Genomic DNA, 18,180 nt, shown 5'->3' on the forward strand with positions numbered 1-18,180 from the left:
ATGTTACATGTAATCTACCATGTCTGTCTCTGCATGCAATATGTGTGTCTCTACTCATACTATCTCACTGTCTCTACTGACAAAAAACAGACCATATATATATACAAGCAAGACATAACATTCCCTTTTCATTTCAACAGCACACCCTGGATCTTTATTGCACAGCTTAGAGCCTATTTGGGAACTAAGAGGCCTGACAGACATTCTACCTAAGATTATCTACTAGTACATATCCTAAAGCCTAACTGACTTCAAGAATACATGTATTGCCATATTTTTAAACACATCAACTAAGCAAATTATTCACCCAGATTCATTTAAAATCAAGCTTGACTCACAGTGTGATCTTAGGCCCATGACAAGGATGTTACATGTAATCTACCATGTCTGTCTCTGCATGCAATATGTGTGTCTCTACTCATACTATTTCACTGTCTCTACTGGCAACAAACAGACGATATATATATACAAGCAAGACATAACATTCCTTATTCATTTCAACAGCATACACTGGATCTTTATTACACAGCTTAGAGCCTATTTGGGAAGTAAGAGGCCAGACAGACATGCTGCCTAAGATTCTCTACTAGTACATATCCTAAAGCCTAACTGACTTCAAGAATACATGTATTCCCATATTTTTAAACACATCAACTAAGCAAATTATTCACCCAGATTCATTTAAAATCAAGCTTGATTCACAGTGTGATCTTAGGCACATGACCAGGATGTTACATGTAATCTACCATGTCTGTCTCTGCATGCAATATGTGTGTCTCTACTCATACTATTTCACTGTCTCTACTGGCAAAAAACAGACCATATATATATACAAGCAAGACATAACATTCCTTATTCATTTCAACAGCATACCCTGGATCTTTATTACACAGCTTAGAGCCTATTTGGGAAGTAAGAGGCCAGACAGACATGCTGCCTAAGATTCTCTACTAGTACATATCCTAAAGCCTAACTGACTTCAAGAATACATGTATTCCCATATTTTTAAACACATCAACTAAGCAAATTATTCACCCAGATTCATTTAAAATCAAGCTTGACTCACAGTGTGATCTTAGGCACATGACCAGGATGTTACATGTAATCTACCATGTCTCTCTCTGCATGCAATATGTGTGTTTGTGCTCATACTATCTCACTGTCTCTACTGCCAAAAAACAGATCACACATATATAAGCAAGACATAACATTCCTTTATCATTTCAACAGCACACCCTGGATCTTTATTGCACAGCTTAGAGCCTATGTGTGAACTAAGAGGCCTGACAGACATGCTGCCTAAGATTCTCTACTAGTACATATCCTAAAGCCTAACTGACTTCAAGAATACATGTATTCCCATATTTTTAAACACATCAACTAAGCAAATTATTCACCCAGATTCATTTAAAATCAAGCTTGACTCACAGTGTGATCTTAGGCACATGACCAGGATGTCACATGTAATCTACCATGTCTATCTCTGCCTCCACTATGTGTGTCTCTGCTCATACTATCTCACTGTCTCTACTGGCAAAAAACAGACCATATATATATATATAAGCAAGACATAACATTCCTTATTCATTTCAACAGCACACCCTGGATCTTTATTGCACAGCTTAGAGCCTATTTGTGAACTAAGAGGCCAGACACCCATGCTGCCTAAGATTCTCTACTAGTACATATCCTAAAGCCTAACTGACTTCAAGAATACATGTATTCCCATATTTTTAAACACATCAACTAAGCAAATTATTCACCCAGATTCATTTAAAATCAAGCTTGAATCACTGTGTGATCTTAGGCACATGACCAGGATGTTACATGTAATCTACCATGTCTGTCTCTGCCTCCACTATGTGTGTCTGTGCTCATACCATCTCACCATCTCTCACTATCTTATATTTTACCAAAAAACATGTAGCATAGTAAATCGTTTTACACACAGAGCACAGCCCATTTAAATGATCACTACATTACAAGGCAGAAACCTGACTCATTTCCAAAATACATTTCCAATATGCACCATTCATTTTTTGACAGCATTACATAGAAACATGAGACACAATGCAAGAATAAACAAGCCCAATATGCTTCTTAATCTTCCACATAGTAGTGCATACAGAACTCTATCTATATTAAATGAATCATTACTCACCTTTAAAAATGCTTTTGAAGATTTAGAACAGTGTCAGTCACACACACCAGATTTTCTTAAGCAGAATCTCTGAAATACACCTCAAACACTGCAACCACAAATGGCCCTGATTCCCTGTAATTCTTCACACATATCCCTGGACTTAACCAATCAAAATTCTTCCCACACTATTTCAAAACCAAACTGACATTTTAATTGGTTCTACATTTCAACACTTTCAAACTCACATAATATTCACCCATCCCCCAGTGCTCATTCAGCCTGTTACCATGATAACTCCCACCTAACTCAGCACACAGGTGAAAAGTTCATCATACTATGTTGCACATGAATCCAGCAAGGGTGTTTGAGCTCTCAATATACTAGCTAATCATGTGCAATGTTTCTTTCAATGACTTTTTCTCAACCATTAGAATTACTTCTTTCAAAAAACAAAAGCATGCACCCTAATTTTCAGTGGAGAATTTAAAAAAAAACACCAATCACTTCTTTTTTTTCAAGTGCACTGAATCTCAACCACTTTTTTTCCATAACTCCTACTTTCAACTGCCATTTCATTTCCACAACTAATCGGAATACAACCACATCTACCTTCAAGATGCCTAAAGTCTGGATTGTGGGTCATAGCTTTGTTCACTGGAGTGAAAGATATGCAGCAAACAGAGGTATTCACAACCTTGATTTACCAAATGTGTATATTTTGTGGATTGGCCAGAGAGGATTGAGATGTCACCAATTGATACCATTGGTAAAATCCTTTATGGATCTACCACACCCTGACCTCATAATTGTGCACTGTGGTGGAAATGACATGGGCACTTTGACTGGGGTAGGTCTGGAAATGCTTTTAAAGGACATCTTTGGGCGATTGCTGTCACTTTTTCCAAAAACTGCCTTGGTATATTCTAATATATGCCAAAGGCAAAAAGGGAACTGGTCCAACCAAATTTGTCCACAGATTGAGAAAGCAAGGAAACATGTGAATAAATCTGTTTCTGCTTTCCTCAGAGACTATGGTATGGGTTCCATATACCACAACAACTTGCGTTACAACATGCAAGGCATCTATAGGAGAGATGGTGTACATTTTACAGATGAGGGGAATAGAGTCTTCCTCTTGAATTTTAGACTCTGCATCGGTACCTACTGGTAGGTGCAAAAAACACCCACATAACACAACAGCTCTTTTCAGGGCTACCCTACCTCTAAGCACTCTAAATGATTTTTTTACTCTAATTTTTTACACTGTTTTTCCCCGTGGTGCTCTCAGGGTATGCGTACTGGGAAGCGTACATGGGAACACAGCCAGCGCTTACCCCGTGAAAATTTCAACAAAAACAATTAGTTTTTTTGCCCTTCAGTGTCCTTCTAGGCCCCCCTCAGAAAACCTAGGGGGTCAAGGGGTGTCTACCCTGCCCCCTTTTAATCATTTCCCCCTTTTTATGTTCACCTCTTGTGTCTCGATTCTACCGAGACACAAGATGGCGGACTCTCCGGACTGTTTGGAATGTTGACAGACACCCGAGAGCCAATAAGCTTTCCGCTCGTGCACTTCCGTAGCGCGCCGGGTGCGCTTACCGGTACGCGTACCGGTAAGCGCTCGAAGCGCACAAAGAGATATATATGTGTTTTTGAAGTTACTTTTCATAAAAACCGCTGGAGCAATTTTAAACAAATATGGAAAACGCCCTAATACGTACCAGTCCCTACCATTTTGTAAAGTTTGGTGTAATTCCGTTCAGCCATTCGGGCTGTAGCCGTGTCTAAATGTCCTATGGAGAATTGCATGGGGAAAACACATTTGAAAGTGTTGAAATTTAGAACCAATTAAAATGTTACTTTGGTTTTGAATTTGTGTGTGATGAAGTGTGATTGGTTATGTATATATCAAAAATGAGAGGAAAACACGGCCATTTTGTGATAGTACTGTCTGAGGTACATTGTTAATTTATGAGGGGAACTATGTTGTACACTTTAAGTTAATAGGAAAAATGTTTTCTGTTAGTTATTTACTGTCCTTCTGTTATAGTTATGGATTGAGATAGGCTTCATCACATGCAGTGCTTTATATTTCTAGTTCCTGCCTGATACTATACAATGCCCAAAGAAAACTGCACTGTTAAAAAACTCAGAAGTACCTTTGTCAACTTGACCCCTACAGTGCCCTAACTCTACTGATATAGTTATATAAAGTATTTGAAAAAAATTGTGCATATTAATTTTAAAGAACTAAATACTTGATAAAGCTAGTTTTATATTATGTATTACTAAAAACGATAAATAAAAAGTGATTATTTATTTCTGCAATTTACAGCAAGAAATTTCAAAATAAAATGGATCACAATGAAAAGACCGTTGAAATTTCTTTTGAATTTACCACTACATTTATTGAGATTTTAAATGTCCCGGATATTGACAGCATCAGTAATGAAGAAGTTTCTGTTGGAGGAGATGACATGAGGGATTTCTATTATCAGTCTCTTGAGGGCGAATTTATCGAATGTTTGAAGACCATAGAGTTCCAGGAATCATCTTTGCAGACTTTTCATGAGGAGATTCCTGATGATGTGATTGAAGAGGAAATTCCTGATGAGGACATGTTACTAGTTCTTTTAAATTATGAAAATTCAGAAGAATAAATTCATATTTAGAAATTAAAAATTGTTTGAGATATTATTCATTTTTATTTGTAATTTATGAGGTTGTAGCGAAGTGATTGTAGTATAAAGTGAGACTTATAGTATAGAGTGCAACATTTTTATGTTACATAGTAATTTTACTCATAGTTACTTCCCTTCTCCCACTATATGTTCTCCAATATGTATTTGACATCTCTTCTTCATCTCCTGCCTCCTTTCTCTCACTGTCTGTCTCTCATGCACCCTATCGCAGCCATTTTGTGTAGTTTCAGAAGAGAGTGAAATGTAATAGTTGGGAACGTGAAAAGGGGGCAGGGTAGAGTGCCCCTGGCCCCCTAGGCCTTCTCAGGGGGCCCCAAAAGGATCTGTTTCTGCTTTCCTGAGAGACTATGGTATGGGTTCCATATACCACAATAACTGGCGTTACAACATGCAAGATATCTACAGAGTAGACGGTGTACATTTCTCAGATGAGGGGAACACAGTCTTTCTCTTGAATTTTAGACTCTGCATCGGTACCTACTTGTAGGTACTTAAATCACCCACATAACACAACAGCTCTTTTTAGAGCTAACCTACCTCTAAGCACTCAAAATTCTTATTTTACACTATTTTCTTTCACTGTTTTTCCCTGTGCTACACTCAGGGTACGCGTACCTTGAAGCGTACATGGGAACGCACCCAGCGCTTACCCCGCGAATTAAAAAAAATATATATATCGTTTTTTTTCCCCTTCAGGGTCCTTCTAGGCCCCCCTCAGAAAACCTCGGGGGTCAGGGGGTGTCTACCCTGCCCCCTTTTAATCATTTCCCCCTGTTGAATCTCACAGGCACTTAGCCATATAATATATAGTTCTCAACTATAACTATTTGTGAGACATTATCTTGCTATTAGAAGCGGATTTATGTTCTATGCATTTTAAACCACTCAGGTTGCAAATGTGTGATTGAAAAACGTCCTGGTGACGACCTTGATAAAAGTTAACCTTTCATAAACTACTTTGCCAGCAATGCTTCATAATGGTAAAAGTGGTGACGTAGTATAAATATCAAGAAACCAATGTAGGACTTGTAAAACTACCATGAACAGGGACTGTTAAAGTCCGAAACGCGTAGGAGGCTTTTGAAGATGCTGGGTCAATAAAATGGACTTCTTTGAAATATCCAGAAAGAGTGCGGCGTCCTTTGTTCTAAAGGTTTGCTAAAACGATTGTTTGCGGGTTTCTGCTCCCAAGCCCGCCGCCGGCACCAGCTAACTGTTGCTCCCCCCGAAAGGGACATTTTGCTGTATTCATATATATATATATATATATATTTTATTCACAAAACCGGCTCATGTTCCCAATCAATTAACAGTCCCTGATGCGTTTCGGTGCAGCTACACCTTAATCACAGGGAGGGAGAAAGGCAAACCCTGGACCAGACTACAATTCATTTCTTCATTGTTGCATCCACTCTACAGTGAGTGGCATGCTGGGTATTGTAGTCCAAATATTTCCCCATCGGTGGGGGCCAAGTCAAAGCCGTTTTTTTATTATCCCCAATGTTAGTCACAATGTTAGTAGCCCTCCAGTGGGCCTTAGAAAAAAGTGCTCCGGTTTCAATAATGGTTCCTCTGTGCTGCAAACAGACTGCTGTTTCCCTTACAGCCACGCAGACCTGTACCACGATCTCCCAGGCGTGGGGCACACACTGTTGGGAATTGTTTGGCTGATGAAGCAAATCTGCAGTAGCCACGTGTTCCGTAGTAGCCATTACTAGATCCAAAACTAAGATTGATAATGACATTTTGGAAGCAATAGCTGCTACAAAGGAGGGCCTCAATTACCCACAGGGTTACCCTTCAAAATATTCTTATCAGTTAACTCCCGAAGAAGTTCCATTTGCTAGAATACCAGACGTTGGAGACCGGCTGATTCCCAACGCGGACCGCAGACACACTTTAATCAAGACCGCGCACGAAGATATGGCTTCGGCCCATGCCGGAGTTTCTGCGACTGCTTCTATTCTGCAGCAATGTTATTTGTGGCGTGGCTTATATAAACAAACCCGCAATTATGTACTTTCTTGTGACATCTATCAACAAATTAAGCCTTCAGCGGTAATACGTCCACCGCAAAAAACGCTTAGCATTGCTAAACGGCCCTTTGCTTGTCTGTATCTTGATCACTGCGGTCTTTTTTCTTCAGATACTGCCTATAAATATATTTTAGTTGCAGTGGATTTGTGCACAAGGTTCCTTTCGGTATGGCCACAACGCAGTGCTTACACTCAAAATGTCATCAGGGATTTGCATGTCTTTGTAGAAATTTTTGTCTATGGCGCCTTTCATTCTGACCAAGGTCCAGCGTTCGCCTCTAGGGTGTACAAGGATGCTACGAGGTCTTTGGGGGTGCTGGTGCAATTTTCGTTTCCATACAGGCCTGAGGGCAACTCAATTTTGGAGCGAATGAACCGTGACTTAAAGCAATCCTTGACAGCTAGAGTCTTAGGTACTGGTTAGCCCATTTGTATGGCGTCCAACGTGCATTAAATAATCTCCCTAGAAGACCTCTGGGTGGGCGGACCCAATACGAAATGCTCTTTGGAATTGTGCTACACCTTGATGGTCTAGGTGTTGAGGCGGCTGCCGCAACATTTGACGTAGATAATCATTCTGCTATGTTACAGAACCTACAAGAGACCCGTTCCAACCTTGCTTTGGAGCATTTGTCCTCAGAAACTTATGCAGCACTCCATAATCCTGTGGTCAGCTGGCTTCCTAAAGTTGGAGATCTGGTCCGAAAAAAGGTGGAGAACAAAAAGAATGTGGTCCCTCTTATCCTGCACCGGTTCCAGTGCTTGGCCTGAAGGATACTCGAAAAGTCATTTTACATTCCTCTTTCAGGTCGAAAACACAACAGATACATCTCAGTGGACAATGTCAAGCTACAACATCTGGCCGAGTCTAAATAGTATAACCTCAGCTGTGTTGTGTCCAACAATGTCTAGGACTCGAGAGAATATAACATCTTCTGTTTTACCAGTAGACATAGTGATCGTGATGGACACTGTTGCTGACCAACCTTCTATCCCCCCTGCTTCTACATACTATGCGGATGCTGAATTCACATATCCCACAAGTGGGTCTCTATATGATTTACCTGATAGTCCTTTGCACCATGGAAGTTTGTCTAGTGACTCATCCTCCACCTCCACAAGACACCCCACCAAATTGTCCATTTTTTAAATCTGAGTCAAAGAGACTTATTTGGTACCTCCATGGACATACATCTGGTTGATATTATTTTTGATTTTTCTTTTTATGTTGATTGGGTCCGTGACTGTGTTTTTCCAACTCATCAATGGTCACTACTTGTCTTAACGCTCTGCTGGGATCCCTGTTGATAGAATTCTGGCCCCCCATTTTTCTTCACACATCATGAAGCGAGACCTGACGCTTGTAAACATTTCAGCATTCCCAGTATCGGATGGTATCGTTTGGGAAAATGTAGATTTTCAAGTACATGGTCGGACAGAGCTGATTAACTTACTGTATATCTTTAGAATCTCCATGGGTGATGTGGTCACACATGACATTCGTTCTGATGATTGGAATGTGCATGCTATACAGGCTTTATTTTCTGATCTGAAATATTATGCTGCATTTGATGCTGAAGACTTGTATATGAATTCTGCAAATTATGTCAACCTGTTCTGTTATCAACACTTTGGGTATCATTTCATACACAAGACCTTTACATTACGTCCTGTCGTAAATTACACGCAATGGGAACATTTCCCTACCCACCAAAATGCAGGTCAAAAACACTTAAGAAGAAGTTTACTTACTTCTCAGATATTGATAAAACAGATCTTGTATCATATTACTTCAACTTAAGTGGCCTTTCATCTTAAAAGGTCATGCTGACCCATAGTAAATTTATTTATTCCAATTCCTTTCGCAATGCTCTATCCTTAAAATGTTATGATCATTGGAAGGATACTATCGATTTAGAATCAATTTGGGGTTCTAAGGACTGGCAAGTGCGCGGCACTGAGGCTCTACATCGTGCCTGCCTCATACCAACACAAATTTTGCTTTTGAATTATACAGTGGACCAAACCACATGTTTTGGCTTGGCAACTGCTAAGAAACTGAATGCAACTGCCATTCCGAACTTAGCAGAAAATATTAATTGGCAATCACATACAAATTATACCATTGAGGCTTTACAAAGTTTGTTCCAAAATAATTAATTTAATGAATCAGCCATGGATCCCCTAGGCTGGTTAATTTGGCCAACTGGTACGAATGCCCGCCAACTTCGATTCCATAACTCAAGTTTAGGTTACACACAAAACAGACCCGACCCTAGATTTTCTGATTCGCATACTGTCACGACCAATTCTGTTGGTAAATTGTGTCAAGAATGGTTTCGGCACTCTATACTCTTGTCCGTTAAACAACATTTATCTTTGTTGTCCAACAATAACAATTTGGCCGATTTTGTTTTAGGACCTAGAGCTCCTAGAACAAAATGATAGATATATGCAGCTTACAACAAAATTTGGAAACTTTCTCAAATTGAGGCAGCATCTCGTTTGCATGAAATAGACCAGGCTAATTTAGAAAAAGTTTTGCCTGTTGTCGACAACAGTATTACTGCACTGTCTTCCCGCATTTATACATTAGATAATATTGTTTCCTCTGTTATTGACATTGTGCAGGAAGATGTGTCTCTGGTATATCATGATCAGAATCAATTGCTTTCTATGATGCAATTTGCATGGACTTTACAAACATTGAAGATGGGAAAAGTGCCATGGGATTAATTGAATGCAACTGCCTTGTTTTCTCCATTTAATTTGACAGACAAACAGCAATTCATGTCCATGAAAGATGCAATCTACACCCTTTTGCACATTGGAAAAATAGAAACTTTGCCTTTTTCTGTGGCTGAGTCTAACTCTGCTGTTTGGTTAATCCATGGGCTTATATCTTTGCCATTTTCTCTGTTTCAGTTTAGCTCCTGTATGAAACATTACCCTGTAGGCCGATTTGAACCCCCAGTAGTGCTTTTTTACATGAACTCTGGCACTTGCCTTTCACTTGTCAATGTTTAAGGGATGACACTGAGGTTTATCTTACCAGAGAGGATTGTGATTCCACAGTAGGACATTCCCTGGTATGCAAAAACATATAGTTACACGAACATGTAATCTATCGGCTCCGAATCTTGCTTGTTTTTTGAAAGGTAAACCAGTGCCGCCATAATTCCAACATTCACACTGCTTACTAATGGTAGCTATTTTTTTTTAATTAACCAGGAATGCTGCAGCTTGCTTGTTGGCATCCCCTACATTGTAACGGTTTCCCAGCGCGTAATTTGTTGCAATAATGTGCTCGTTCCACCCCGCGTATGCAGTTAGGTAGTTCCGTTTGGCCTTCAATACCAACCTTGAAAGCAGAGTTCAACAAGCTGAGCAGATTAAAAGCGCTTTTAACGCAACAAGAAGTTCTTTACCCTCCAGGTGGTGAGTGCAGGAACTGAAATTCAAACGATTTTCAATACTAACCTCCCACTACAATTTGGGGAGTTAATTCATCGCATATTCAATGCGTCTAATACTCAAGGCCTGGCACATTTTTTTAAACATGTGTGTTCCGGCCTTGTGTCGTCTTTTCAGACTATATTTGGTGTAATACCTGCATTCATTCATTCTATATTTTCCAGCTTCTTAGGCTGTTTTCCATTACTATTGTCTTTGGCAGCGGGAATCCTGCTTCTGCTGTGCCGGCTCCACAATGGCTGCTCCTCTGGTGGTACTGCGCTTCGTGACAGGATGCATGAATGCTTCGGTACACTGCCCCTTGCAACACTTTGTGTGTCTTATGGATTATCCTTCCGTTTTGCATATTTCACTTGCTTGCAACCCGTGTTTTCCTGCCGCCGCTGTGAGTTTACGTGGGTATTGGAATTATTCCTCACCAACACGTCATGTCCAGTACCGGATTTCGATCGGTGGATGGGCCCCTTAGTTGCTCAATGGCAGGAGTGCGCTGGGATTGGATTAATGACACTTGCTACTGCACTTGGAATTTTGGCACAATGGGATATCTGTGAGGCTTCACAGAATCTCCTACTTCAGAGCTACATTGAATTTCACGCAAATTATCCGGAAATGCTATTGGAAGCACCGGATTATGAGGATCTCTCTTGTTCCTTCATTTTACTAAATTGGATGGCATCTCATTTCTCGAACGACCAAAATGGTGTCCTTCTGGAGGGTATTGCGTTCTTTTGCACTTACCCCTTGAGGGATTAATCAGGTACTTTGCCAGTGACCATCAGCTGAATTTTCGATGCCTTCTTCTACAGCAATTTCCTACCTCACACTTTCTTGTCTTTCGGAATTGTTTCTTTTTTACACAGACTTTCGTCTTTGGCTTTTTCCAAATTTATGGACAGCCCTATTGCTATCTGCTCAAGCTATTTGAACTTTGTGTTTTTTTATTTTTTTATTTCAGTCTACTTACGATATACTTATCAGGGGGAGGGTGTAGTAAGGCTTATAGGTCCATTGTCAACTTTGTTGAGTTAGCATGAGCTTCGCTGCCATGACTCTGCTTTTGCCCACAACACTGCATGCATATATTTCGCATGCTTCTGTTTATGCTCCTTTCACATGAGAACTGTCTACCTTGCAAGTTCTTTGCTGTGCTCTGTGGTTTAGTCTGCACACGATGCCCAAGGTTAAACAACAATGCCCCTTGTTATTCTGTTCTGATCAGTCCCTCGCAATTAGACATAACATGCTACACACAGCTGCACTTCTGGAAATCGTGTACTCTAATTAGGCACCCCCAACCTGTTTTTGACACACTTGCAGACACCTTTCCGGCAAGAAGAGCTGTGTTTGTCCTGCAATGTGAACATTACATTTAGGCTTTGAGGTATGGGGTCTGCTGCTGACAAAGCCCAGAGGCCTTCCTTTTTATAATAAACTATCTCTTGTCTCGGAGTGGGCGGTCAGGTCATATAGTCCTTTTCCACTGTTTTATAACATGCTATCCTCGTTTGTATTCTATGGTATTGTAACAATGTTGACTATATTGTGTTTATGCATTTTGCTGCTAGTGTTGGCTCGGGTACTGCACCATAGAGCGTGTTAGTTGAAATAACATTTTAAACTATACCGTGTCTCTGATTACTCGCATTGTGGACAGGTATGAGTGTGTAAGCAAAAGAGTGTCTGGCTCCTACGATTCCCAAGATAGAGTGCGTGTTCTGGGTTGTCTAATCAATGGTAGCTCTGCTGTCGACGGAGAACAAATGAGACACTATAGCTAGTTGGTTTGGGAGTTTGGGTACGGATGTGGTAGGTCGGTACACCACCTATTCACTGAGGTCCTGTTTTCCTGTGCAATGGTCTGTATATGTGCAAAATCCCTACAACAGTACCCTGTTACCTCGCAATCTGATTGACCAGCCACAGTATCGCAAGAAAATGCTGGAGCACCCATAAATGACTCAGGGACTCTGTCTTCATGCCCTGAAAAAGTTTGTAGAAAGGGCATATTCGGGGATGCTAGGGACACCTTGACCCAAGCACTTGTGGTAAGCGTTCATGAATATAATGATACATTTTTGCTGGTATTTTAGAAGCACTGTTGACCTGAATATCCTGAGGAACAGAATATGGGGTTTTTTGTATCCCTGTTTTTTTTTTGCTCAAGCTAGAGATCAGTTCGCACATAACTCAAAGTGTGATCTGCTGGCAAAACAAGTCACCGCATGAAATTCTTAGATAAGCAAAGTATTGCAGTGATGAATTAGTCATGAAACAGAAGAAAATAAAATAAAAATGTATGTTAGCACAGACAAGGTTAGCTCAGAAAGGTTTTCAGAACCCTTCTTTTGCAAGAGCTCAAGAGAACATGCAAGGAGTTGTTGTGCCACAGATTGCTTTTTAGGGAATGTGTCACAAGAAAGAGGTAGAGGTGTTCCTGTGGGTACAGGATCTGGAACGGTTATTGCTGCAATGAAGAACACTACTGTTTGTCATGTCTCTCATAAAACTGGACATTGAAAGAGGGAATGTCGATATAATCCAGAAAATGCTAATGAAAATGTACAGATGACACAAGTATGCAAATTCAAAATCGGCCCTCACAGCAAACGCGAATGCCGATGCAGGGGCAGTCTCCAATGATGCCTGTTGCACCTGCACAAACAGGGAATGCTAGATTCAATCAAAATCAATAGCTGAAAATAGATGTGAATCAGTTTCAGAAGTTTATGCCCCAATTTCAGAATCCAAATCATAATCCAGTGCAACAATACCCGTTATTTGAAAATGATGACTTCAGATCAGATAATTCTCAATGACGGTGCCTGAGAGAGGAGGAAGATTGAGTACTTGGCCCAGTTTTAGAGGTGGATCCGATGACCCGTATGTAGATGCTGATGGTTGTCGCCACCCAGTATAATTTCTTAAAGATACTGGTGTTACCTGCTCCACTGTTAGAACAGCAGACGTTCTAGATTTCCCTCTATCGAGAAAACTATCCAAGTTGAAGGAATTACAAGCAAATAGATTATAAATCCATTTCAGAAAAAGTCCCAATAAAAATAGGCTCATTTGAGGAAAAGCATCAATTTGTTGTTTACGATTAAATTCCTGTGAATTTATTAGGAAGAGACTATTGTGCAAGTTAAATTGCACTATATAATGCATACCGGATGGTGTGGCTTTCAAGACACACGATGAGGATGTAGATTTTAAGCTACTTAAACAGCAAACTGAGATAGAGATCTTCCATCTGCTCACCTTAAATTAAATACCTCAAGATTTGAGAGAAACAGCAAATGCAGAAGTTTGGGATTTACTGGTAAATATATCAAACTTATCTAAGGTGTAGAACTAGTGCGAATCACAGTTAAGGCAAAGGCTGTATATCCCAGAACACCACCTTATCATTTGACACCAGAACCTATTGCAGGGATACAACCAGTGTTGCCAACATGTTACTAAAAGGAATCCTGAAAGAATTGATTGGCAGTCTATGTAACTCTCAAATTATAGGTTTACAGAAACACAATGGAAAAATATGAATTGTTCAATATTTGAGTAAGATTAATGAAATTGTAGTGTCATGTTGACCCATGGTACTGAATCCAGCTACCACACTATTTCAGATACCATGTCCTGCTGTGAGGTTTACAGTTATTGACTTTAGCCAGACTTTCTTCTCCGAGCCACTCCATGAACATAGCAAATGTATTTTTTATGTATCTTCCAGCAGAAGGTATTAACAGGGTTTAGTGTCCCACAAGGGTAGACAGAGAGCCCTTCCGTTTTCAATGTGATCTTTAAAAAGAATCTAGAAACTCTGCAGATGTCGGGCAGGTCAACCCTTGTACAATACATAGATTACCTGCTTGTGGCATCAGAAACTAAAGATGCATACAAGCATGACACCATAGCACTCTTGAACCACTTGGCTGACAACGGACACAAAGTGTCTCCAGGGCAGCTGCAGTATTGTCAAAAAGAAGTTCAATATCGGGGACTCTGAACTGTAAAAAGAACTAGTACGGTGTCACCAGAAAGAGTGAAAGACATCTTACAGAGGAATCCACCACTAGCTAAAAGGGAGATCAGAATGTTTTGGAAATGGTTGGCTACTGTTGACAGTGAATAACAAACATTTCATTGGTGGCCAAACGTCTACTGAACTTGACATTCAGAGATGTGTCTAATCCGATTCCAGGGGACCCGAATGCACAACAGTACTCCTAGAGCTGAAAGAAAAGCTTTGTCGGGCCCCAGCTCTAGGAATGCCAGATTATTCAAAATAATTCACTCTGTTTTACAGTGAAAGAGGTTGTACGCACTCTCGGTTTTGGCAAAACAGCATAGAGGATCTTGAAGGCCTGTGTTCTACTTTCCATTACATTTGACTCCGTAGCAGCAGGTCTTCCTGGTTGCCTTAAAGTTGTAGTCAAAGTAAGCTCGAGTTTGGAAAAGAACGAGAACATAGTGAGGGATATCCTTTAACTGTTATGATCCCACACTCTGTGGAGCTATTGATAACCAGATCAAAAACCTAATATCTAACACATAATAGACTTACAAAATATGAACAAATCTTCCTTTCATCAGACAATATTGTTTTAAAATGTTGCACAGTTTTGAGTCCTTCAACCTTATTACCTGTAAATGAAAATGATGTTGATTGTGATGAAATTGAGAACAACTGCCTAGATTTCACAGATTTGCACAACAAATCCTGCCATGACATTAAGGATGAACCCTTGATAGAGCCTGACCAAATACTATTCGTATATGACTCATGTTTAAGAGGAAATTATGGTAAACGTACAGCTGCATAAGCCATATGTACCACAAGTTATGTGATAAAAGCTTCATGGCTTCAGAAAGTCTTTTCTGCCCAGGTTTCTGAATTGATTGTCTTACTAGAGCTTGCAGTTTAATTGCCCAAATGAGAATCACCATTTTCACAACCAACCAGTTGTGATCACAGCAAGGCTTTTTTACCTCCTCAGGAACCCTCATAAAGAACAGAGCATACATCAAGGTACTACTGGAAGCCCTACATCCCCCAGGAGAAATCTATGTGGTAAAATGCTAGGCTCATCGGGAAGGAAGCCGGTACGTTTCCATGGTCAACTGATACGCTGACTCAGTAGCCAGATATTGTTCACTGTGAGCCTGTTCTTTTAATGGAAGTTTCATGTAAGTCCTGAGAAGGCAGCACCTTTGCAATGTTGATGAAAGACACTGACACACAGAACAAGTTGAAATGAGTACGAGAGAATGTATCAGAGGCAGAACAGAATGGCTGGGTGAGAGCAGGTTGTGAGAAAAACACAAATGATATCTCGATGTCAGCAGATGGTAAACTGTTTTTTCCGGACAGCTTGCTGTTTCGAATGACCCAATAATATCATGATTACACACATTTGGGAATAGACATGATGGTGAAACTTTTCAGACAGAATTGGTACAACCCCATGTTTAGGGGCACAAGAGATTTGCCATTGATGTGTAATATGTCAGCAATTAAACATAGGCAGCAGAGACAGGTCACTTTAACACACCAAGGGGATCAGGGGGCCCTTTCAACAGGATGCAGATGTTTTCTTAGATGCCTGTACATAAAGTGCAGAGATATATCCTGCTGATTGTTTGTGTCTTTTCGAGATGGGAGGAGAAACAATAGTCTTACTGTAGCCAAATTGTTATTTCCATAACTAGTACCCAGGTTTGGCATGCCGCTCTCTCTTGAGTCAGATAGAAGAACACACTCCAACAATGTAGAAATGAAGATGATCTGCACAGTCTTAAAGATCGAGCAATGATTACATCACAGTTACATACCAGAAGCCTCTGGTATCGTTGAGAAAATAAACGATACCCTTAAGTCTACAATGGTCAAAGTCTGTGCATCAACCTCGACAGGAAAACTGGCCTGTTGCCACATGAAATGCTGATGGGCAGACCAATGAGGTTGCCAGCTGACTCCGCAAGCGCCTTGTTGAATATCACAGACAATATAATTTTAGACTATTGCAAATGATTGGCTGATGTGGTTTGTTCTGTTTCTCATCAGGTCTAAGCTGCCACACAAGAACCACATCAAGAACAGTGCCATAACCTTAGTCCTGGTGATGGGTCATGGTCAAGAAGCACGTTTGGAAGACTTGCCTTGAACCCCGATAGAAAAGCCCCTTTCAGTTAATCCTACCAACATACAAGGCTGTTAAGTGCGCTGGTGTCCCAAACAGGATTCACGACTCACACAACAAAAGAGTGAGCAATTCAGAAGAAGTGGCCCTGGTCTATGATCCTGAATGAAGAGCTTTGGTGGTTGCACAATCAGTCGAGAGACCACCTCCGACTAGAAGCACTGGTGCCAGTCCAGCCACTAAGTGAGGAAGGAGGGGAAGATCAGCTGACAGAAAGTCATGTGCAAGTACATGATGTAACAAACAGTGGAATTGAAATCTCTAATGAAAAAGAAGCAGACTTCTAATCACAGAGTGCAAGTGCTGCAGATGTGGGACTGAAACAAGAAACAGATCCTGGCAAAGGAACCAGCACTGGAATAAGGAAAACAAATCGGCAAGCAGAGTGGCCCAAAAATCATGAAAACCAGAGTTCAAGAAGAAGTTCTACACAAGCTTGAATTCCAGAAGAGGTATCAGAAGAAGCTGAGTCTAGCCATGAAGACAGTACAGATCCAAATCAACAAAAACTGAGAAGATCAAAAAGAGCATGTGTGCTCTGTCGCAGGTATTCAGCCTGAATGGTCGTACTACATGAATACTGCATTGAATGTAAAAACAACAATAGATGGACAGAATGCAGAACAATGTCATACATTCACCCCAGAACAGAGATCTGGGACTAAAACCATCATTTTTTTGCTCCCCATGCCATTCCAGTTTGAAGCCAGCCATATGCGAATCAGTCTTGACCCTGCGCCCAATGAGAACAGTCCAGCCCGAACTGCCAGGCCAGGTCCTCCCTGGACTGGAAACAAGCATCCTAGGACCAATTACTGGGTTTCACCCCTCGTCAGCCAGGATAGCTTAACTCCAGTGGCATGGAGAGCACTGGACCGACGTCTGGGCATACCTGTCTCACTCAGGGTGACAAATGCAAAAACAACAATTGATGGACAGAATGCAGAAACAGGTCATACATTCACCCCAGTACAGAGATCTGGGCCTAAATCTATTGCTTTTCTACTCCCCATGCCGTTCCAGTTTGAACCCAGCCATATGCAAATCAGTCATGACCTTACGCCTAATGGGAACAGTCCATCCTGAATTGCCAGGTCAGGTCCTCCTTGGACTGGAAACAAGCATCCTAGGACCAGTTTCGGGGTTTCACCCCTCAGCAGCCTTGTGTTTGCTTTGTTCACCCCAAGTTGGCAGGGTATGCCCAGAAGTGGGTCCCTTGCTCCCTTTGTCACTGGATTCAAGCTAGCCTGGCTGATGAGGGATGTTACTCCAAAACCGGTCCCAGGATGCTTGTTTCCGGTCAAGGGAAGACCTGGCTTGGCAGTTTGGGCTGGACGGTTCCCATAGGGAACATGGTCAAGACTGATTTGCATATGGCTGGGTCTGAACTGCAGTGGAGAAGTGAGCTAAAGAACGATGATTGATTCAACCCAGATCGGTGATTGGGGGTGAGGGTCTGAAAAGTTTCAGCGCTCCGTCCATTATCTCTTTGTGTTTGCTTTGTTCACCCTAAGTTGGCAGGGTATGCCCAGACGTGGGTCCCTTGCTCACTTTGCCACTGGAATCAAGCTAGCCTGGCTGATGAGGGATGTTACCCCGAAACCTATCTCAGGATGCCTGCTTCC

Source organism: Lissotriton helveticus, chromosome 3_1, assembly GCF_964261635.1.
Source record: "Lissotriton helveticus chromosome 3_1, aLisHel1.1, whole genome shotgun sequence".
Classification (NCBI taxonomy): Eukaryota; Metazoa; Chordata; class Amphibia; order Caudata; family Salamandridae; genus Lissotriton; species Lissotriton helveticus.